The sequence below is a fragment of the Diabrotica undecimpunctata genome, chromosome 1, assembly GCF_040954645.1.
Source record: "Diabrotica undecimpunctata isolate CICGRU chromosome 1, icDiaUnde3, whole genome shotgun sequence".
NCBI classification, from domain to species: domain Eukaryota; kingdom Metazoa; phylum Arthropoda; class Insecta; order Coleoptera; family Chrysomelidae; genus Diabrotica; species Diabrotica undecimpunctata.
Genome location: NC_092803.1, coordinates 49138533 through 49163709, shown reverse-complemented (window position 1 = coordinate 49163709; position 25177 = coordinate 49138533). Strand labels below are relative to the sequence as shown.

Here is a 25177-nt window from a genome sequence, read left to right as displayed (position 1 = left end):
TCGTCCCAGGAACACAACTCAACAATATTGGCAATATCATTTTAAAGTCGTCTATTTTAAAATGTTCAATGTATGTCTGAATTGTCAATATAAATGAGTCAGATAAAATTAAATTATTAGAAGAATTTTTCACCAAGTAACAAAAGTGGAAATTAAAACGTCAATAAACTGACTTTAACCTTTAATTGTGGATTATTCCCATTTAAATAGTAATTACTTTAAAATGCCACAAGAAGATAGCTTCAGAACGATATTATTTTTTTTTATGCTGTATTTCCAATACTAAGTTGCTTTGCTCATCTGTTAGATATACAGTTTTCTTATGTTTGTCATATAGAAACATATATACAGAAACACAATCCTTAACAACTGTAAGTTATATATTTTCAATTTACGAGCTGCAGATAGTGCATAGACTTGAATGTCATTTTTTTTGTTCAGTGCCAAATTCAATTAAATTTAATTTACATTATTTTTTATTTTTATAAATAAATAATTGATATTTGTTTTTTGTTTACTTTTGGAATTTTTATACCAATTTTAAATACATGGAAATGAAAGACGCCTTCACACGCCTCAAAAATACCAAGTCCAAATGACTGGACTGCATCCTCGCAGAGCTCACCAAAGACGGAGGTAACAACATGATATATCAAATTCACAGCATAATATTTAAATTCTGGCAAGAAGGACAAATGCCAGAGGAATGGTGCACTGGAATCATAATTGTTACAAAAATATATATTTAAAATGTATAATGTGAAATAGCGGTTCGTGGCTCGCTGTTACAGTAAACAGTTGAAGAGTCAATTTACGCAACGAGGCGAGTCCATTATACAACATGTAAACTTTTTCAGTTTTATGAAAATCTATAAAATCGATAAAAAGGATAATAAATAATAAAATTATTAACTTTGATCAAATAAAAGTAGATATCGAGCACAGTTTTATTAATTTAATCTTGCCCAAGTACTTTCGCTTCCTAGAGCATCTTCAGGGGCATCTGAAATAAGCCAAGAAACGTTTTTTTAACTGAAGAAATTAATTAACTTCGATAAAAACTCTAAGTTGATGGTCGATAAAAGTTTTTATGTGATTAACGTTTTAGACTTACTTCGTCAATTGCGGCCTATCCAACAAGAATAAAATGTTATAAACATAAAATTAAACATCGCACAGGTTGTGTACTAAAGGTAATCTTTCATCTCTTGGTACAGAAGTAAACAAATTGGAAACATCAAAAGAAACTAAATAACAACTCTCTTCTATTTTAGTGTTATTTAAACGTTCGATTAGATCTAAAGAATATTGAATGGAGGACTTAGGTTTTATAATTAGTGATAGTGATTCAACACAATTAGTGATATAACACAATTCAGTCTATCACTAATTTTAAACCTAAGTTCTCCATTCAAAATTCTTTAGATCTAATAGAACGTTTAAATAACATTAAAATAGAAGAGAGTTTTTATTTAGTTTCTTTTGATGTTTCCAATTTGTTTACTTCCAGTAATCCAGTATCCATTAAAGACAATTTTAACATCAATACTGGTTCATCTATTTTACATGACATTAGTAGAAAGAAAAACTATCTGGAGTTGGATTTATTGGAAGATTTGGAGATTACAAAGGAAACAAATGGAAACTCTCACTGTCTTAATACTCAAATTAATTTAAATTGTACTAAATTTAAACCTATTTTTAAAAACTTTATTACAGCTTCACCTCGTAGGGGACCCAGCTCGGCTGTTTAGACTTCCTGCACTGAGCATATTCATTAAGAATTTATTAATTTCATACTTTGATCAACATTACTATTTTATTCTTCAATAATTTACAAAACTAGCTTGCTCAGGTTCAATTTAACTATAGTTGGCGTTATTTACACTCTCCACACCTCTTTGTAATTTGGATATACCACCTTCACAGTTGAATATTTCAACATCTCCCACTGTTGATCAGTTGGTCTTGAGTAACGCTTTGATATATTAATTTTATAGTTCACCTATTGACTGTGGGTTCAACTGAACTACTTGGATTATACCCCATTTATATACTTTACTTTCAATTTTAATTTTAATTTTAGTATTTAATTACATAGTCATATTTCTTCTTTTTTACAATATTGATAGTGCTTGGTAGACCATTTTATTGTAGTCAACTACCCACTGTCTAATATATTGTTTAGTCTATTTCTTGCATTCATACCACAAATACATACATACATGCATATATACATACAATACATGCATACATACAAACTAATACCCTAATTATCATAGACAGGTTTGAGTGTGAGATCTGGATTATGCAATCTACATAAAAATATTCTACATAATTTCATATTTCATCAGTAGTGTCAGTTGGACCTTTGGTCAATGCTTAGTTTCATAGAATTTTGAAATGTGCAGATCACACGTCTATGATTTTGACTGCCCATCCAAGCTGTCATATGTCATATGTCACTTCAACATTTCCGTTGACCGGGAGCCATTCTGTCTCCGGTTTCCATACATATTGTAGCTTCGCCTATTTAAAAAAAAAATTAAAGTGTTTGTCCTTGTGTATTGTAGTGTGATGTTTAATTTTATGTTTATAACATTTTATTCTCGTTGGATAAGCCGCAATTGACGAAGTAAGTCTAAAACGTTAATCACATCAAAACTTTTATCAACCATCAATTTCGAGTTTTTATGGAAGTTAATTAATTTATTCAGTTAAAAAAAAACGTTTCTTGGCTTATTTCAGATACCCCTGAAGATGCTCTAGGGAGCGAAAGTACTTGGGCAAGATTAAATTAATAAAACTGTGCTCGATATCTGCCTTTTATTTGATCAAAGTTCATTTATTCGACCATTCAACCTTATATCAATAAAATTATTTTTTTTAAATATTATTTAAATTTTATTACAGTACCGCCTACTGTACCACTCTTTTATATTTAATTCTTGTATGTTGGTTCTTATTTTCTTCATTGTTATTAAGTGGAATCATGCTTTCAGTTATATAAATGTTGAATTATTTTTTATTCTATATAATTATGGAAAGTCCTACTATTTATGTTATCACTCTGTAAATGTGCTATTGTTGAATCTACTAACTATAAACACACGATAAGCAATCTGTAAATTTATTTCGCAGTTTAATCCGCAAATCCGCTATAGCGCTTTTCTAGTTCATTGTTGTGAGGTAAATCCATGTTAATTATCAAGATAAATCTATGAAGATATATCGGTCAGATAATTTGAACTCGCTACCTCTGAACGTTATGGTTAAATTATGTGGCAAGGGCATGTTATGGATAATTAGTATTCTGAATACTGGATGGTCAGAAATAAAATAGATTCGCTAAAAGATAAAAAGTAAAGAAAAATCAAATAAAATATAGTCTTCTGTAGTCATACTTCTTTTCATTAAAACCATTCATTAGATGATCAACGTATTTCTGAACTTCTTTATTTCTGTTTATTTTCACTTTCTCTTTTAAAACTCTCCCAAAATTTTAATAAGCCATAAGTCTCCCTTAAGAGTATTAATAATTTCAATATTACATTCTCTTAAGTCTCGTAAGACCTTTTTAACTTTATTTCCAACTTTAATTCTTGTAAGATAGACCTAAGACTTTCTTGGCACTCCTAAGTCGTATTAGAAAGGCTATCTCATGAATCTCTTTAAACTTCTCCCGGATTTCGTAAGAACTTTCATGCTAAAGGATTTCAAATTTTTTTTACGAGGAGTAGTACTGATAACAGAATCAAGACTTTCTAGAATATTAAGATGTCCAAGACCTTTTAAAAGTCGTAATACTGATTGTTCAAGACAATCTGAAAAGTATTGAAAAGGGTGTCTTCAAGAAACCCTCAAGATTTTCTTAATTCATTAACATCTGTATCTGTAAAGTAGGAAGGGCAAGTTAAGTTCCACAGCACTTGGAACATGGCCACAATTGACCCATTGTGCATCCTTCCAGGAAGCTGTCGTCCTTAGCTCATTGTCCAGCCTGCCATTTCTAGGAAGGTGGACAAGTCACCAGGAGACATCTACCTTATGTGGACGAACTCGCCGAACACGTACTCTCGTATTGACGATAACTCCGGGCATTCACATAGGGCATGCTCTACAGTTTCGTCTTCTCGTTCACACTTCCTGCATAGAGGTGTGTCTACTAGTCACAGTGTGTGGAGGTGTTTGCTTAGTTGTCTCAAGTACTTCTTTGATGCTGACTTTTTAAGGTTACTTAGTATTACCCTGGCAAATCTATATCCTTGCCATTCTACCCATCTTCTCACGGTTTTCGTATGGGAGTGACATTTGACAATTTCCGCGATTGTTGTAGTTGACCAAACAAAAAGATCTCCAGGTCCTAAGAGTCTTAGGCCTGCCGCCTTCCTAGCCAATTAGTCGGCATGCGGTATTCATTAATATTTTCTCAAATCTGATCAAGATTCTCATAAGATCATTAAGAAACAATAAAAATTAATTAGGTCTACTCTACTAAGCCTATAAGGGGACCATCAAGATTCTTAACAAAAATATTTAGGAAAATAATTTTGAAAAAGTCTAACTATAATTATAGCATTAATTTCCGTATTTACCTGTATTCAACTGATTGTCTCAATAGTAAAATTTTAAATGTCAGTTACTGCTGTAGCATTTTCGTTTCACCCCGTATATCATCAAAAACGAAAAATATTCTTAATCCTTTTGTGTCTCTGAGGTTGGTAATCTAATCATTTTGGAGTCTGTTAACAATCAACAATTTGCTCTTTTGATTGATCTCGGTTCCACCTAGATATTTACGCAGGAAATAAATTCCGCTTATGCTGGCAAAAGAACTATTGTTGGGTGATGATTTTACTTCTCGGGGGAGCGGCCGTGAGGAACGGTCGCTTTTATTGTAGAGGTCCGAATTTTGTCATCGTGGACTTTGACATTGACGGCTGTGAGAGTACGATGAAGTCCTGCTCAGGTTAGGCCTGTTTCTAGTTTGTTTTGTCACACTTGGGCACGGTAGCAAAAAGATGAGAAAATCGATATCGTAGTGCAGTACTACGAATAAAGTACAACAGTTAAACCAAGATAAAACAAAGTGATAAAAATGCGTTAGTATCAGTAAGAATTTATCATGAATGGCTTCCTGAGAGGCCACAACCTACAACAGCAAGCTTAGAAAGATTAAAGGATCGGTTTAACCTCACTGGTTCAGTTATATATGAAAAACATGAAAGAACAGAAAGTACTGTAACAGAGGAAAATGAAATAAATCTGTTGCTAGCAGTTATTGTATATCTACATACAAGTATACGCAGTATTTCCAAAGAAAAAGAACTAACTACTCAGTGCAAACAACTCTTGCAAAAAACAGAATGCAGCCTTACCGTATTCAATTGCATCAATAATTAATTTAGGAAGATTTAAAAAGTGAATCGTATTTTGTGAATGGACTTTAAGTATAAGTGTTGTAGAAGGTCATTTTGAACATTTTATTTAATTAAATATTAACAATATTTTATTAAAAGCAGTTTTTAATTTTTCCATAAATGTTATATTTTGTTTTTGAGTTTTTTTTTGTAATATTTATTAATAATAAATTATTTTTCTTTATTTATTTGTTTATTATTACATTGATTATCAGATTAATAATCATCAATGATGAGTTGTCAGTTTTAGACAATGCGGTCATTAAAACTATTAAAATGCGGTCATTGCGTTTTGACTCACCCTGTATTCGATATAAAGAAAATTAGTAGTATCAATTTTTTTTTGGATATTTTGATAATCACTTAAAAAATATGTCAGCAATAAATCATTGTTATTTTTCTTCTTCTTAATTATACAGGGAGTTGAACATGTTACGATTTTTGTCGAAAATTTGTTATAACTTTGTAAATACCTTGTATATTATAATTAAACTCTATATTGTTGTGATGGAGAAGCAAAGAGGATTTCGAATATAAAATAAAATATGGGGTGTTCCAGTTAAAAAAAAACATAAGTTTAATCTGCCACTATCTTATCGAACACCCTATAATATTATTATTAATTTGATAATAATATGATTTTTTTCAGTTTTCGATCATTATTATTGTTTATGCATCTGGAAAAATGTATCTGAAAACTTTAGAGTTGATTATTAAAATATGTATTTGGAATTTGAAGACAATGTATCAGGTTGAAAAACTTCATAATACCATTCAAGAAATGACTAAACTTGGAGAGGTATAATGGGCATAACCGAAATAAGGTCGCCAAATAGTGGTGCTTGTATTGTTGATAACAATATGGTATACCACTCAGAAAATGATGACGGTCAACATAGCGTTGGAGTAATCGTATCTCCTCAATTACGTCAATATGTTACAAATGTTATACCTGTTTCTGAACGATTAATAATAATACTACTCCGGTCAAATTAAATGTTTTACAAGTGTATGTCCCAATAGTTCCAAGAGTAGTTGATAAATTTACTTAAACAAATTAAAAAAGAAGATATAACAATTATTATGGGTATGAATACTTCAAACTACCACCAAGACGTTTGTATACTTGGGTCTAGAAGTCTGAGAAGACTAAAAGATAAGGAAACAAAAGAGACAGTCGCACGGATTCTTTCAGAAAAGCTAAGTAACATGAAGCAAAACATATAATCCAGGAGAATCACTCTAGAATATATGTGAAACCTTTAACAAGATCAGATAAGAACATCTAATAGAAAATAAAGAAAATAGGAAAAGTTGGATGAATGACAATATACTGCAACTTATGGAAGAAAGAAGAGAATCAAAGAACAACAAAAGAATGTTGTTCTGAAGCTATTTTCTTGTGGCATTTTAAATTAATTTCTATTTAAATGGGAATAAGCCACAATTAAAGGTTAAAATACGTTTATTGACGTTTCAATTTCCACTTCGAAAATCGTTCTCAAAATACAAACATTAGTAAATTAAACAAATTTTGTTTTTTGTTACTTAGTGAAAAATTCTTCTAATAATTTAATTTTATCTGACTCATCTATATTGACAATTCAGACATACCTTATACATTTTAAAGTAGACGACTTTAAAATGATATTGCCAATATTGTTGAGTTGCGTTCCTGGGACGACTTTACTTATAAGATAGTTCATTCGATTACATGAAATCAACTTTAACTTGAGAATATCGGTCAGAAATGATCATAACATGTAATTCGTCTATAAAAAGACAAAAACATGCCATGATGACAGTAAAATTCTCCTGTTAGTGATTCCATAGTAAATTATGAGGGAAAAAATTTTGAAACAAATATTATTTCTAAACAAAATTTAAAACCCTCAGTATGGTGGAGATATGTAGATGATGTATTCCTAAATGATATAAACGATAAAGAAGAGACAATAACATTTACCATGGAAAAGGAATATAATAACATATTACCTTTTCTGGATGTTTTAATCTCTAAGAACGATACTGGATACGAAACTCAGGTGTATAGAAAACCAACACACACCAACAGATATTTAAATTTCAAATTAAATCACAATATTAATATTAAAAAGGGAATTATTAAATCCTTATACGATAGAGCCAAAATTGCTTGTTCTAACGAAAATTCGTTCTTGGAGGAAAAACATTTGTTAACATCTGTTTTATTAAAAAATGATTATCCTTTATCGTTTATAAATAAGAAATTTTTAACAATCGATCGAATAGAACAAAACAACTTAGAACGAGATCCTACAGCATATGCAAGGAATAATACGAGGAAAATAACAATACCATACATAAAAGGATTACCGAAAAAGCTTAAAAGGATAGGAAATAAATTCAACATTTCAACAACATTCAAAACAACAAACACGTTGAGGTCTTTTTTGTCCAAAACCAAACCTAACAATGAACACTATCAGGAATCACTAACAGGAGAATTTTACTGTCATCATGGCATGTATTTGTCTTTGTAAAGACGAATTACATGTTATGATCTTTTCTGACGGATATTCTCAAGTTAAAGTTGATTTCATGTAATCGAATGAACTATCTTATAAGTAAAGTCGTCCCAGGAACGCAACTCAACAATATTGGCAATATCATTTTAAAGTCGTCTACTTTAAAATGTATAATGCATGTCTGAATTGTCAATATAGATGAGTCAGATAAAATTAAATTATTAGAAGAATTTTTCACTAAGTAACAAAAAACAAAATTTGTTTAATTTACTAATGTTTGTATTTTGAGAACGATTTTCGAAGTGGAAATTGAAAATTCAATAAACGTATTTTAACCTTTAATTGTGGCTTATGCCCATTTAAATAGTAATTAACAAAAGAATGTACAAAAATATTCAGAGACAAATAAGAACCGAAGTACAAAAGGCCATGAAAATTGGTTAAAAACACAGTCTAAAGAGATAGAGTTATTGGAACAAAAACACGATATATTTAATACGCATAAAAAGGTAAAACAAGCAGCTGGTCTTTAAAAATCCAACACAGCTAGCAAACCGCAAGATCAACAGGGGAACATCATCACAGCCTGTTTTTCATATTTTACAATGCATTATATATTCTCGAAATACCGCGATTTCCCTAATTTGAAATACGTGATAAATCCATCTAGTATCTGCTTTATAAACTACAGCAGAGGATGATAAGAGCAATGAAAAAAGTTTTAATCTGTTTTTGGCAACAACTCGAATATCACATATACTGAGATGTTTCACATGGCGATATATTCCAAAGTAAACAACACTTAACAAGTAAATTATTAAAACTCCTCCTCGGCGTGGATTAAAACGTTATAGAGATAAGACACGTGATGTTTAATTACCACTACCTGGCAAAGAGATTTATGTAATTTACGTGAGCGAAGTCGCTGAAGAAAACAGTTCGAAGACGGAACTAGGTCGGGTTTTAATCCTTTTAATCCAACTGTGTTGAGTTGAATTATATTAGAATAATTTAATACGGAAAAACTAGATTTTACTAAGAAATATTAATTAATAATAATAATTAATAAAAGTGGTTTAAAATCAAAGCTGCAAGAAAAAATATAATAGACAAACAATCAAATAGATCTTTTCATCGTCTTATCCAACTAGGTAAATCAACTGAATTAAAAAAATATCAGCAAAAAGTAATAAATTGCAAGGCAAATCCTCGAGATAAAGAAACATCGATTTTGAAGAAGATTTTTGTTTCTTCAAATCACAAGCGTCTGTAAGTGATTAATTTTATCTTATAATATTCAAAAAAGATAAAAATAGTTAAATACTTATATACAGTGCGTCCATAAAGTAACGCATAAATTCATTATTAGCTAAATGAACAACAATATTAGAAATTCCCGAAAGACGTCTGTTTTTAATGTAAATTTATTATTTTTTTTAATTATAATTTAATATACAGGGTGAACCACCTTAGTATGATGACGTCTTCACCATTTTTTTTAATGATAACCCGCTTTTTTTTTCAATTTATATTATGTCCCTTGCCGAGCTGATTCCAAAAATAAATATAACGTTGCTATAAATTGGTAAATAAATTAAGGATAAACGTAATAAACAGAGTAAATTAACCCTAGAACCACAAGTTGGGGTCGCCGGTGACTGCACCGCACTAATTTTTTCGAAATGTGCGTGATTCTGATGAACCTGTAAATTGGCCGCCCATCTACCTTCAGTATTTCACAAGACTTGTAACTGGTGATGTGTGTCTTTATGTACGTTCACATTTAGTCGTGTTTGCAGCGCATTTCCGATTTTTGACCCAACCTTGTGGTTAACGTAACAAGTTTTTATCGGTAAGTTATTTCTAAGTATTAATATTTATAGCGTCTTATAAGTTTTTTTTAATAACAGTACCCCTATGGATCCAAATAAACGTCCTCTTACGCAAGAAGAATTGTGAAAATCCCTTTATGAGGATGATTCCAGTAATAAAGAAGAATGTTTGTTTGGTGCAAGTGGAGATGAAGATTATGTATTACCGCACGACCATTTTAAATATATATGTAATTTGACAGAATTGCAACAAGAGGGTGATATTGATTTGTATCAAAACGCCATAGACCAAGATTTAGAAGGAGACTACTGACCTATTATTAGGTCGAAATAATTATATTTGGTTTACACAACCTATAATTAGTAAGAGAACTAGAACTTTCAAACAAAAATATTGTTTTTTAACTACCCGGTCCAAGTAGCGAAGCTACATATACAACCAACATAATAGAATTATAGCAACTGTTTTTTCCTGACTTGCTGATAGAAATAATTTTAAATAACACAAATAAAAAATAGAAATTATCAAAACAAAATTTACCGTAGAACAATACTATACTCAGGAAACAAACAAAAGTGAGTTGTTAGCATTTTCTGGCTTATTATATTTTACTGGAGTTTTAAAAGATGCCCATCTTTCAGTAATAGACATGTGGTCTGAAAAATTTGGTGTTCCAATATTAAGATGCACTATGTCCAAAAACCGTTTTGAATTTCTTTTAATGGGTTTACGCTTCGACGATAAAATCACTCGCGCAGAACGTACCTATCAGAGAAATATGGGATACATTTATTCGAGGTTGTCAAAACAATTATACTCCGTCAGAGTATCTAACAGTAGACGATCAACTGCTGGGCTTTAGAGGCAGGCGCCCTTTTAAAATGTACATTCCCAGTAAGCCTGATAAGTATGGTTTGAAACTTGTAATGATGTGAGATGCCAAAACAAGCTATATGTGTTCTGTTGTGTCATATATTGGTAAAGAGCAGTGAGATCCGCAGAAAGGTTCAATTCCTACCCAGTACGTTTTAAAGCTAACTGAGAAAATTCAAGGTACCAATCGCAATATCACGATGGATAACTGGTTTTTGTCGTGTGAATTACTCGAAAAATTATTAGAAAAGAGTGTAACAATGGTTGGAACGCTTAGAAAAAATAAATTGCATTTACACAAAAGTTGATACTAGTATCACATGTTCCAAAACAAAACACATGCGTTCTATTAATCAGTTCTATGTACTCGTTAGACGAAATTGATGTAGTTACCAATAAACCAGAATAATTCTATTCTACAACAGCACTTAAGGGGGCGTCGATCAACTCTGTCATGCAAAAACCGTTGCCAGGAAAACAAGAAGATGGATATTGAGAGTTTTTATGGAATGTTAGACGGAGTTGAAGTAAACACAATTGTTTTGTACAGACTGAAACATTCTGACAAAAAAATTTCCCGTTCGAAATTCTTGAAGTCCTTAACTGATGCATTAGTGTAAGATCATACGCAATAAAGAATGCATAATGTACGTCTTCCGAAAAAGTTAAGGGAATCTATTTGGGATATCCAAAATACCCACTGTAAATCCTCAGAAACAAAATTGTCGATGTTTTTATTGTCCAGGAAGTAACGATAGAAAAGGCCGCCATATTTGTGTTTATTGTGAAAAAAAAAAATATGTGTACACAACACCAATTTCGTATTTGTGGAGATTGTAAATATTAATTATAAGAATAAACTATTAAATTCCTAACTTGTTTTTTATTTTACTTTTGACATCTTAAAAAGTATTTGTCCAATATAAGTAGTTTTATATTTTGACTCACTCTGTTTATTAGTTTTGCTTATTGTTATCTAACAATACATTTTCTGATTAGAAATCAAATCATTTGGTAAATTTTTTGACAAATAACTTTAAAAAACATTCAAATGTATTTTATTTTGAAAAATATTTTCGGGTTCCGCAAATCGTTGGATCCTTTTGTTCTCCATTGATCGTGAGACAATGATTAAACCGGTCATTACTTTCTTCTTTAACATTCTATAGCACAGCGGGTATTATATTCTTTATTTCTTGTGTAATTCGGTCTTATAGTTGACGGATATTATCAGGTCTGTTTGTGTAGACTTTAGATTTGAAATAACCCCATAAAAGGAAATCCAATGGGTTCAAATCAGGTGATCTAGGGAGTGGTCCTTTTCTTCTTATCCACCGTTGTGTAAAAGTTCTGTTTAAAAATTCGCGCACAGTTACTGCGAAATGTGGCGGTGCACCATCTTGTTGAAACCAGATTCTGCGGTCTACATTAGTGGGTATTTGAATATCAGGAAAAGCTGGATCAGATCAGGAAAAAATGTATTTTGTAGGAAATTCAGATATAATGCTCCTGTTAAATTTTCATAAAAAAATATGGACCAATAGTTGTATTTCTCACAATACTAGCCCATATGTTCGTTTTTTGTGGTCTTTGCGAATGGGGCCCTTGCATTCAGTGTGGATTTTTATTAAACCAATAACGAGTGTTTTATCGGTTAACATGGCGATGAATTTAAATGAAACGTTACCTCGTCCGAAAATAAAATGTTATCAATGAAATTGTTAGGTTAGGTTAGGTTCATGATATACTCGCAGATTTCAGTTCTTCGGTCATAGTCGTCTTCAGCCAAATCATGGATAAAACGTACTTTATAAGGACGGAATTTTACTTTTTTAAAAACGTTTGATACTGAAAACTTTCCAATACCAAAATCCCTAGATAATTCTCGCACTGTACATTGTACAAAAAAAAAAACATCGAAGCTTTCGAGATGTGGTGCTATAGGCGCATTCTCAGAATATCATGGATGGACCGCGTCACTAACACGCAAGTACTCCAAACTTTAGACAAAAGATGCGAAATTCTAAATGAGATAAAAACTAGAAAGATGGAATACTTGGGGCACATTGTGAGAGGTGAAAAGTACGAACTTTTAAGAAATATCATGCAGGGCAAAATTAAGGGCAAAAGAAGTGTGGGAAGAAGAAAAATATCGTGGCTTCGTAATCTACGTGAATGGTTCGGGTGTAGTTCGATTGAACTTTTTAGGCGCGCTGCTAACAAAGTCGCAGTGGCCATGATGATTTCCAATCTCCGCTAGGAGTGGCACGAGAAGAAGAAGAAGTACATTGTGGATTTTCTACTGCCGAAAAAATTTTGTCTTGTTGAATATTTTCATTAAGTTTTAGCCTACGATGCTTTGCAGCATCCCTCACATGGCCTAATTCTTTGTATTTTCACTCTATTCTGCTTACCGTAGATTATGAAATAGTTTCACGATCTGGATACCTTTTATGAAAACATCGGCATACTTCTTGTTGAGTCCGCATCTTATCGCCAGTACCAGTAATCATTAATCATCATTCGGTTAAATACGTTTTGTAAAAAAAAATGCAAATAAAAGATTGCTTGAATAGTTTTCACATAAACGTACCATATTTGTACTTTAATATTTCTGACAGTTTTTAACGTCACATGAACATTAAAAATATTTTTATGGTTCAGGGTCTTTGATCACTGATAAAACCTGTTAAAGACAATGTTACAAATAATACTTATATGCTTTTAAATAGGTTGTTAAAGTAGTTGTACAACAATTTGAAATTTTTACTATTTTGTAAGTAACTTTGAATTTTTGCATTTTTGCCACCCTGTACCAATTTGAAGCAACGAGTTGCTCAGCAAGGGAAATCTGTTTCCCTGAAAATTGAAAAAAATGGGGGTTCCATTTAAAAAATGGTGATGACGTCATCATACGAAGGTGGTTCATCCTGTATATTAGATTATGATTTGAATTAGAATTAGAATTTTTAATACTGTTGTTTATTTAACTAATAATGAATTTATTGTGTTACTTTATGGACGCACTGTATGTATATAAACGCTATAGCTACTGAAATAATAGTCTTAAGTGATGGTTTAAGAACATAAAAACCTTGAATAACAAAGACCAAGATCTGGTCAAAGAATTAAAAGACATAAGTGCAACAAGAAACAAAAGGCTACTCTACTGTTGATGGTGGGACTAAAACAGAAAATACAATATCTAAAAATAATAAGTTTATAAAGAACCGAAAATTCAAAATATACCGAATATTCAAAAGAATACAGAAATTCTACGAAATTTTACAAAGATCCCCAAAAGCTGTTATAGAATACTAAAAAAAAAACCGTCGTAGTTTACGAGATAATTAAATGCAAGAATATACAAAGAGTATTGCAGTCTCAGAGATTTTACCTCTAAAAATAAACGAACAAGCTGAATTTTTACCCCCGGACTTCCTCATAAAACACTCATAGTAGGGGTAAAATCGGGCAAACATCGATGTACCAAGAATCTGTACGCCATCGAAAAAAATATTTTAAATAAGAAATGCAACAGAGATAATTTTGAACCAAAATATTAATTAGCTTTTTGTGTAGAATGAACCGTTGTCTCAGAAACAGAGCTTGAAGGGACCAGAGATTTTAAATGTCAGTTACAAGTCCAAAATAAATTTTCGACGGCAAAAATTCGATATCTTTTGATTAGAGTATTTTATCAACAAAAATTGAAATGCGTTTTAAAGGTGAAAAGTGCAGATTTCATATATAATTTTAATTTTGCCGCAAATAAAGTCAGTTTCTATAAAGCTGCTGATTATATCAACGTTGCGGTATTTTCTCCATTTTTTAAGATTCTCATGAGATTATTAAAATTTATTACTTCCATTGACCGGTTGCTATAGAATTTCCGTTAATAGAACCTCATCTATGGCATTACATTTCGATTTTGAGTTTTGGCAACAAATATGATGGAATTTGAATTATGCCTAAAAACGCTAAATATAAACTTTTAGAGTACAAACGATCTCACGTTACTGGAAATGCTTTTACGAATACGGCGTTAGGTGGAATTTGTAGCTAAAGTTGTGTAGTTTTGTAAAACGTACTTGTGCAATCGAAAACAAGGAGTATTAAACGTTTTAGAGCGTTTGTAATGTGGAATTTAAAATTTAGCGTTTTTTAGGAATAATTCAAATGCCTCATATTTGTTGTCAAAACTCAACATCAAACTTGGATGCTATATGTTCTGAAGATTAGTCTCTGGCAATGAAAATTCTATAGTGACCAGTCACAAGTAATATATTTTATTGATTCCATGATCTCAAAAAATGGCAACAACCGCGCAACATTAATTTATTTAACAGCTTTTATAGAAACTGACTTTATTTGCAGCAAAATGCAAAAATTTCATACGAAAGCTGCACTCTTTACCTTTAAAACGAATTTCGATTTTTGTCAATATGTCACTTAAATCAAAAGATATCGAATTTTTACCATCGAGTAGATACAAATTTTATTTAAAAAATTATTTCACGCGCACAGAATTGAACTGACATTTAAAATCACCGGTCGCTTCAAACGTTGTTTTTGAGAGAACAGTTCAGTGGCATTTTCGTCTCTGACGTTTTTAGTAACTTATTCAAAAAAATTGTTGAAAATATACAAAATGAAAATGGAGAATCTCTGTACACAAAACGAATACGTAATGGTAGTATCCAAACAGACAGAAAAGATATAAATGGAACGGATATACAGTAGATCATTTAAATTTTCACATTACTTGAGTAATTGCTTCCCACGCAAAACACTTCCATGAACACGGCATTTGGTGAAATTTTTAGACGAAGTAGTATTGTTTATTTATTTGCTTAATCAGAAAAAAGCAGTTTTTAAATGTTTTAAATCGTTTGTAATGTGAAAGTTTACATTCGGCATTTTTTAGGCACATTGCAAATGCCTTACATTTGTGACCAAAAATCAAAACCGAAATTTCATGCCATAATTCTTGAAGAATAAGTTATCACAAAATTCCATGACCATGACCGGTTAATGGAAAAGTGATACATTTTAATGATCTTGTGAGAATCCTAGAACGTGATTAAATGGCGCAACATTTATTTATTTTCATTTATTTATTTTCGTTTTCGGAATACTTATTCCGAAAACGTTTTGTCAATTCAACATAGCCCAACTGGGTTTTGTATATACCTTTTTATAAAGGATTTTATTCAAAATTTATTTATTTATTTAATAATTTTATAGAAGCTGCACTCTTAACCTTTAAAATGCTTTTTGATTTTCCTCGATAGGACACTCTGACCAAAAGATATCGAATTTTTACCGTCGAATTGATACCAATTTTATTTAAAATTGATTAGCGCTTCAAGCGATATTTTTTTTTCTACGACGCGACGCACAGATTCTTGGTAAATCGATTTTTTCCCTTTTTTCACCTACGAAGGGGGTGGTTTTAAAGGGAAGCCGGATGTAGGAAAAGTAAATATTTTTGCATATTTTTTAAGAAAAATTCAGCTTGTGGCATTTTCGTCTCTGACGACTGGAGTATAAATAAATTAATTTATTTTATAACAAAACTAAATCATCTCTGGCATTTAATAAAGTGTTTTTTAGATGACTTCATTCGATTTACGTCTGGTAAAAAATTTAAGAAAATGGCTTTATTGGAAGCCAAGAAAATACAGTTTTTTATGGATACCGATTTTGGTATTTTAAATTCAATTTTTTAACCTAATTTTTTGGTCATTTTCATGCACAATACTGATGGTTTTTATTATTATTGCATATGTTATAAATATCTTTGTAATGGTCTTAATTGTTTATAACTTCAACCATTGTTTATAACTTGTTCGCAAATGTCGGCTAACTATGACCAACTGTATCTTAGGAACTATTACTCGCAATTCAACGTTTTTTCTTTTGTTAGTAACGTCTTGTAAAGTCTTTTTTAAGGCCGTCTCCTGAATTTAATTTAAAGTAACAGTTACCGAGATATTATTTTTGTTTATAAGCCGAGAAATTGTTTATAATTTTAAAACATTTCTGAGGCCGTCGAAATAATTCGATTTTAATTCCACAAAGTTAGGTTAAGTGTGTTTTTATAAGTGAAAAAATTGGCAAACTATTATGTAGTCTAGTTTTTGTTGTGCAAGATTTAAAAAAATTCAAATTTAAAAAAATATATTTATATCGCAAAATTATTATGCGAAGTCTATTAAATCGATTTTAATGAAATTTGGTGTACTGTTTTACTCTGTAAAGTTCGATTTATACTTATCCGTGCCGTGTCTGTTCCGTGTTATGAACAGTGCCCAGCAAAAAAAAACAATAATGTACTCTTATGAGTGTGTTTATACATTGGCGTTTCCCCGAGGGGCCGTCCGTGCCCGGCCTGAAATTAATTCAAAACGATATTTTTGTTTTCGGCACTGACGATGCACGGAAATGGGACGGACCGCACTGACTTGTATAAACACGATTTTAGTATTTTGAGAACGCGAGTGCTGGTAAACAAACAAGCAGGAGATGTTGTGCTGTTAGTATGTTATGGTTTTTTATGTATGTACTAAAGAAAAAAAAAAGAAAAAAAGAGTACTGAGACATTCTAAAATATTCGTGAAATTTTGTTTCATCGTCCAATAATTCTCTGTATTTTTAATTCTCCTTCGGCCTGTCTTTTTTTCCACACAGGATGCACACTTCATCTTCTTTGTTTCCGCCTTTTCTGCTCCTGCTATTCCTCTTCATCAAGTAATAATTCCAACACGGTGAGATCATCTATCCAACCCGCCATATTTTTAACTATTGTTTTCACATAAATATGTAATAACGTTTCCCTCTCCTATTCGGCCCGCTACACCCACTGCTACAACGCGGTTATATGTAAATATAACATTAAAAATACCCGGACACGGAACGGACACGGCACGGATATTTATAAATCGACCTTTATGGGGATTTTTCAGATTATGAAGATCCTAAGTAGAATCTAAGTAGTTGAAAATCATTGAATAAAAAGGCTTGCTTCTCCTTATTTTGTATTTATTGCTATTTTGCAGCAAGGACAATAAATTAAAACATTTTTAACCAGCCGTATGTTATAAAGAATTTAATTGTCGCTATTTTATTTTATTACGACGTTGTTCCAAAATAAATTGTTTTAAGGTTATAAGCAAGGAAAATAAAAAAAAATCGATGTTTTTAGTAATTTTTAAATATTTTAATTTTTTTTATTAATGTTCCTGACCTATTTGAGAGGAAAGATGAGTTAACTAATATTATTACTGAAGTTATCTCCTAACTATTTCTGCAAAAATCCGAATGCCACCTCCCACATCCAAATTTAGTAGTTTTTTCACAGATCCGCCCTGGTCTATATACATTTATATATATCTTAATAATATACAATATATATAACAGTTTGTTATTGTTTTTGTCACAACAATACCTATCAAAACAGTCAAGGATGTGTTTAACAATTTTGATCTATTGTAGTTTTCCACTCATCGATAAAGGAATCCTATCCATTCAATTAACTTTAAAATTGCAATTTGAGTCGAACGAAACCCCTCATCCGAAAAAGATCGTCAAAAGGACCATCAAGTATATAGAGAACAGGAAATAACGGAATGAAATTTAAGAGAGAGACAAGAGGCATCACGTATGAACGATTTCGTGAGCGTTTATTAAAACAAAATCCCGTCCAGTCGCAATAAAATTTAACGCCTGGGTCTGACCGGGGAAATTAATAATAAGCTCTTTATTACTTGCACATTAACAAGGGCTGAATGTTACAAAAGATCCAGAGCACAATTTGAAATTAAAATTTCGTTTTATAGAGACTGATATGAATTTTATCCAAACTTCAGTGTTATGTAATGTAGGAAATATATTAGACGTTAATGTTATCTAAGGTTATGCGATTTAAAAAAATATACTGATAAGAAATTTATAGTACGTCTGTTATTACTTGCTTATTATCAAGGGCTGAATGTTACAAAAGATTCAGAGCACAATTTCAAATTAAAATTTCTGTTCTTATGATATAAATACATGGTACAGGTAAAGACTTCTGGCGTATAATGGTAATATTTTATTAAAAAAAATATTGAAAATCTATCCAAAAGGATTACAAATCTTCAAAACGTTTTTGTTCCAGTCGGACCATCATCAGTGAAAAACCTTAAAGTATATTTCTAATTTAAAATGACACAAACAAAAGGTAAAATTTTGACTGTTGATTTACAAAATATGTGGAAAATAATTACTTTTAAAGTAGTTTAAACTAGATACGTAATTAGGTGTAGAAACCTTTGTATTATATGAAACTCATGTAATACACTTTTTACTTTTAATTACACTGGTTACTTTTAATGGTAAGCAAGCAATTTAATTAAACCCTGCCTGTGAGACATGTTCAACCCTAAGAATTACGTTCGGGTGTAACAATTCATTGGAGCGAGGTGTATAACCTCGAGTTAAAAACAGGAGTCACTACACCGCGCTCCTGTAATCCTGTAAATTGTTCCTGTAATCCTTTAGTGACTTGTCCGCGAATCTAAAATTTCTTGCTTGGGTCTCAAGTCTCCGCTCCGAATTACAGTCCAGACTTGGTGCTCAAGTGTTTGGGCCCTACTTGGTTTTTGTTAGTTTCTTTTTATTTAATAGTTTTTTTTTTGTTGGCTTGGGCCGTTTTTTTATGTTTTTTGTTAATTTTCTTTTGGAGGATGTCTATGTGAAGATCCTATTGATGTTCTTTTGGTCATATCCTCTTGGGGCCCACATAGTGCGACTTGCAGGGTTTATCGAATTATTAAAGCTACGAACTATCCTCTGTTGGATTGTTTATTTTTCTCTCTAGGGTTTTTGTTTTTCTCTCTGGTGATTTTGTTTGTTTCCTTGTTTGATTTTCTCTTCCGTATTTATTTTGTTTTTTCTCACTACTTTTGATTTTGTTTGACTTCGCTTTTATTTGGTTCCTTTGTTTATTCCGATATTTGTTGTTTAGATCTTTTATATTTCCAATGGTGGAAAGCGTCATATCTCATGATCTCTCGCAGTATAGAGCTAGGGTGGTTTTCCAGTTCTGCGAATTTTGTCCTGGCTCCATCCTTCATTATTTCAGTCACCCTGACCTGTTGTAGATGACTCAATATGAAGCGTTCTTCTACATATCTTGAGATGTTGACAGCTTTTCTTAAGCAGCTGTTATGAACTGCTTGAATCCTCTTCTTTATAGTGTTACAGGTGTGTCCCCATGCGAGAAATGCATATGTGAGTATCGGAAGAATAATACTGTTTATTAGTTATACTTAGTTTGATTTTTCTACCTGTGAGTCCTCTGATGGATGCTTTAGCCATGTTGGCTTTTTGCACTGTAACGTCTACGTACTTTTTGAATGTGAGTCCTTTATCCATGACGACTCCCAGGTATTTTGACTTGCTTTTCCACTCGATAGGATTGTTCTGTACAGTAAGTTGTTCATCTGGTTGCTGATGTCTCTTTTTTAATAGCACCGCTTGCGTTTTGTCGAAGTTTATGGCGATTTTCCATCTAATACTCCACTCCTCGATTTCGTCCAACGCGGTTTGCAGGTTGTTTACTGCTGTCTACATTTCGGTGCTTGGCCGCTATTGCAGTGTCGTCGGCATAAAGGCTTAATAGTTTTCCTGGTGTTCTGGGAACATCTGCGGTAAATATTGAGTACAATAGGAGTGACAAGACCGCTCCCGTGGCGCTTCAGCCTCAGGGGTTCCGATTTCGGACAGTACTCGAACTCTGAAGCTTCGGTTGCTCAAGTAGGAAGAGATTACTCTCGTAATAGTCCCGCTGTAGACATATCCTCTCATTTTGTATATTAGCCCTTTATGTCAGACTCTGTCGAAGGCTTGCTTACATCCAGGAAGGCTGCTGCTGTGTACTGCTTGTCGTTAAATCTGAGTACTTGTATCTCGCTGAAGTGGTCTGCTCTGAAGCCAAACTGTGCTTCTGGGATTATTTTAAGCCTGTCCGTTTCGGCTTGTAGTCTGCTTAGGATGATTCTTTCCACAATTTTGATATTTTTGGAAGTAAGCTAATTGGCTTGTAGTTTCGCGGGAACTTACTTTCTTTGCCTACTTTTGGAATCTTGATTATGGGTGCCTCTTTCCATCTATTTGGGAAGTTTCTGTATTTTGGATTAGATAAGAATACAATTGCCGGTAGGTATTTTAGGGCTCTGTTTGTTATTTGATCCAGACCTGGGGCTTTCTTAGGTGAATTTTTGATTAGTTCATTTATCTCTACTGGTAATGTTGGAGGGATGATGTCGTTTGGGTCCTCAGGCTTTTCTCTCGGTTCCTCCACTTCTCTGGTAAAGTCGAGGTCTTCATCTGGGTGGAAATGTGAATTAAATTAAATGTAATTATGAAAGTTATATTTGTACTTAGCAAAAACAACTTAATTGCTTGTATAAGAATGTGTTAGGTGATAAAACGATAGTGAGGTTAACTATTACATATTGGCAATAATTATGTTTGTATGATAATTAATGAAGGAGAAAAAGAGATAAATGAAATTAAGTTCTTGTGGTAATCTCGTCAGCTGCCATCTAAGTCTTAATATTCGTTTCTCAATATTTTTTTTTATTTTATTGGGTAGTTCATGAGTGGGGCGGTTTATTTTTCCTATTCTAGTAGGGATTCCCATGCAGCTCATTGTATGCATTGGTTAAGGTATTCTGTGACATTGTCAAATTCCAGGTATGTTTTTATTGAGATATTTAATTCTAATTTATTGGTTAGTAATTCTCTAAATTGTTCCTAGTTTGTCGATATATTAGTAATTGAAGCAGGTGGTGTTCTGTGAAGGATTTCTGAACTTACTTCTATTAAAACAGGAGAATATTTAAAAGATAGGTCATCAGAAGAAGAAGCCCTGAAGTAATTGTTTGGTAAACTCATGGTGACACCAAAATCTACTAGATCTGGTATTTTATTTCTGTCGATGAGCAATTAAGTAAGTTTACCCATGTATATGTTTTTAAGACTGTTGTCTTGCATATACAAATAAAGTTGTCTTCCTTTTGGAGAAATAATTCTAGATCCCAGTATGTATGTTTAGCGTTGTAGTCTCCGCCTGCTAAGAATCTGTTTCCAAGATTACTGCTTAATATTTCCAATACTAATATATGGATGTACATTTTAGACACTACGACAAACAGAAAGAAGAAAGATCGACGCGACTGAAATGTTATGTTAAAAAAAGAATGTTACGAATTTCGTGGAGCGATCACAGGACAAATAATTCAATTTTAAATGAGCAAATGGCAGCAAACGTCTTTCCAGCAAAGTCCATCTCCAACCAGGGCCGCCGCTAAGGTATTGGCCGCCCGTGTGCAACTTAATATTTGCCACCCCCCTTCCAACATTTTAGACATACATACTATTATTTAAAGAAATGTACAGAAGATGCATAATATAACAATAATAATTTGTAAATAGATAAATACTTACTTGACATTTAGACTAATCTCCATGATCCAACGTCCATATATTATCCTAATTACCTAATATCCCATCCTAATATCCTAATTTAAACGTCCATTATCCTAATTTAATAACCATGATCCACGTCCAGAATATGTATATCCTAATATTATAATTTAAACGTCCGTTTAATTAAAATAAACCGTGAATAGAAACATAAACATATAAAAAAACTAAAAACGCACTTTTCGGGCTTTCGTCTCAGAAAACTTTTTTCTTTAATGTCCAATGTCGCACACACTTCATGTTCTATAGATAACATTGCAGAAAGCAGAAACACATCTTACTACAATTGTTATTTGTTCTGCGTGCGCCCCAATGTTTTTTCTCCGCTTCATATAATTTTTGATGAGCAGAGTCAACTGTTTATCTTTTTTTAATGTTGTAGATAGTTTAAATAGTTCTTGAGAATATTTTATATGAGCTGCACCGGATTCATGTCTTTTTAAAATAATAGCTAAATGTTGCCAGTCACTTACCCCATTAATTCCTCTAAGTAATTGTCGGCTGCTTTCATCACAACAAAACAGTTTACAAGGTGCACAAAAAACACTATTTAGTGATAATGAGTAAAGTAACCGCGGGCGATGAATTTGGTCTTGATTAGGTAATGTGCGATAATAATAAGTTTCTGAAACTTTCCTATTATTTGTATCTCTGGGGAAGTTAATTTTTGTAATTTGCTGAGGAAAATTTTCAACAACAAATTGAACTTCACTTGGATTTATATTTGCAGGCCATTTTCCGGGATCATCTGAAACCAAGTATATGCTGGAGCTTCCTACACTGCAATCCAGATTAACTGGAACATTAATTGTTCTGTCTTGGTTGGTGGTTTCAGGTTCAGACGTTTCAGCATCAGCACTCGCACTATCGCTATTATTGTCATCAAATCATCCATCTCTATCCGCAGGAATTATCAATTGTTTGATACTTTTTTCTATGGCTTGGACTTCGCTTGAAGTTGAAAGTCCTAAATTTATATCCGAGTCTTCTATATTTTCATGTATGTTTTTCATCAAAAATGATTCCAGTGCACCGCTAAGTTTCTTTTTCTCCTCAGTTATTGCCTCTTTTATTTTTCTATATTAAAAACCTGATAGTCGTTTTCTTTTTCTTTCGGACATTTTGAAATTATCACTTAAGAACGAAGCCGGGCGAATTTAACAAAATAAATCCAAAAACACTGCAAATAAGTTGTTCAAATAAAGTTTCTCCAAATAATATGTAGCCGTAACGCGTATACGAATCTCGACGTTTCGAAATTCTTGTAAAGTATCTACGTGTGAAATCTCAAATAACTGAAGTCCGAAAGCCGCCAGCCGCTTTGAATTAAAAAGTATTCCCGAAAGTGCTTTATGACTGTACCTGTAAAATGGCGGCAGTTCATACAATAAATAATATTTTCTGACATTTTTTTTTAGATTAGGATGAAAAAAAGAAGTATACATGATAAATGAAACGCATTTAAGTATTACCACGTACTGAATAATTATTATCGTTTGAAATATTAGAGTTCACAGAATTATCTGAATCATTACTATTTAATTATTTGAATTTATCTTCGTTTTAAAATAGTATTATCATCAGTGGACTGCTTTTGACCGCCGCTATTGTTGGCCGCCCGTGTGCGGTGCACACTTGGCACACATGGTAGCGGCGGCCCTATGTTAAATAAGAGCGGACGCAAAAAACATGGAAAGACTTACGGTTATGGTTATGGTTATGGTAGATCGGGACAAGGCCCAATTGTGAGCACTTCAGACACAGACCATGGAAATAATTATTATCCAAGACAAGGTAGAAGGCTGAAGATCACGAGGAAGATCTCTAACAAGATGGATCGATCAAATTACCGGAATATGCAAAAGACATATTCATGAGTTAAAAGAAGTGATCAAAGGCAGGGATCTTTGGAGACGGACAATACGAGAGATCACGATGACCACTACATTTCCTACGAGGGGTCAGGAATGAAGAGAGAGAAACAAAACACAATAACCTTAAGTTCTCAAAAGAAAACTTAATAGTCACAATAAAACAATAATACAAACGGAATATAGACTGACCAAAAAAATAAACATCTCGACAGGAATAAGGTAGAGGGACAGCCTCAGTCCGAATCTCTTCAAAACGATCATGCACAAGATAGTAGAAGTTAGAAATGAAATTCACATTGGCTACAAAATAGGAAAACGAGTTTTGAGTATTTTATGCTATGAGGATGATGCAATAATCATGGCAGAAAATGAAGATGACCTCCAGCGCCTACTTTACAAATTCAATATAGCAGCACACAAGCTAAACATCTCACAAATATCTCACAAAAAGATCTAGTCAATGGTTATAGCTTAGAGCTGCATAAAATGTAAACTGATGATTAACGAAAACATAATAGAATAAGTCATGAATTTCAACTACGTCGGAATAGATGTATTTATGATAGATCTACTGTAGAGGAAGTCAAAAAACTTCTTGTTAAGTACTTTAACATTTAGTTTCACTACAATTAGATTTATTTCGAATAATATTTGAGTACGATATTTATAATTTTTACAATATATATACAGGTAGTGTCGTTAATATATTCACTTTTTTACAATATCTTGTGAATGTTAGTTATTCATGTGGCAATTTCTCTTTCATATATTATAATATTGAAATGGTAGATTGTTTGATGATATCATTTTCACCTAGATGTTGAAATCTTCGACCGTTTTTCGCCTGTTTTTTGTTTCTTTTTTGTTTTTTTTTTAGCTTGCGTAACTTGTTCTATAAGTACAGTCAGTTTCTGATCCTTGTCTACTTGTGACTTTTCTTTTTTATTTAATCACCAAATAGTTCCAATATTTCTTCGTTAGGTTTTTAACGTTAAATCTTTAGGTTTTTATAGTCCAGCGAGTTTTTTGACATTTATGTGTAATTCTCAAGTATTTTGTGTTTTATTTGCAAATCTTTCGAAAAAAGATTGCCCTTTCTTCCACTTAATGGACTATTTCATTTGTCTACAGAACT

The 25177-nt window shown here is 32.2% G+C and overlaps 1 protein-coding gene across 2 annotated transcripts in view; it reads left to right on the top strand.

Annotated features, from left to right (window-relative positions):
- LOC140448963 (acetylcholine receptor subunit alpha-like) overlaps positions 1–25177 on the top strand; it is a 1000791-nt gene that overhangs the window by 94579 nt on the left and 881035 nt on the right. The window lies entirely within an intron of this gene.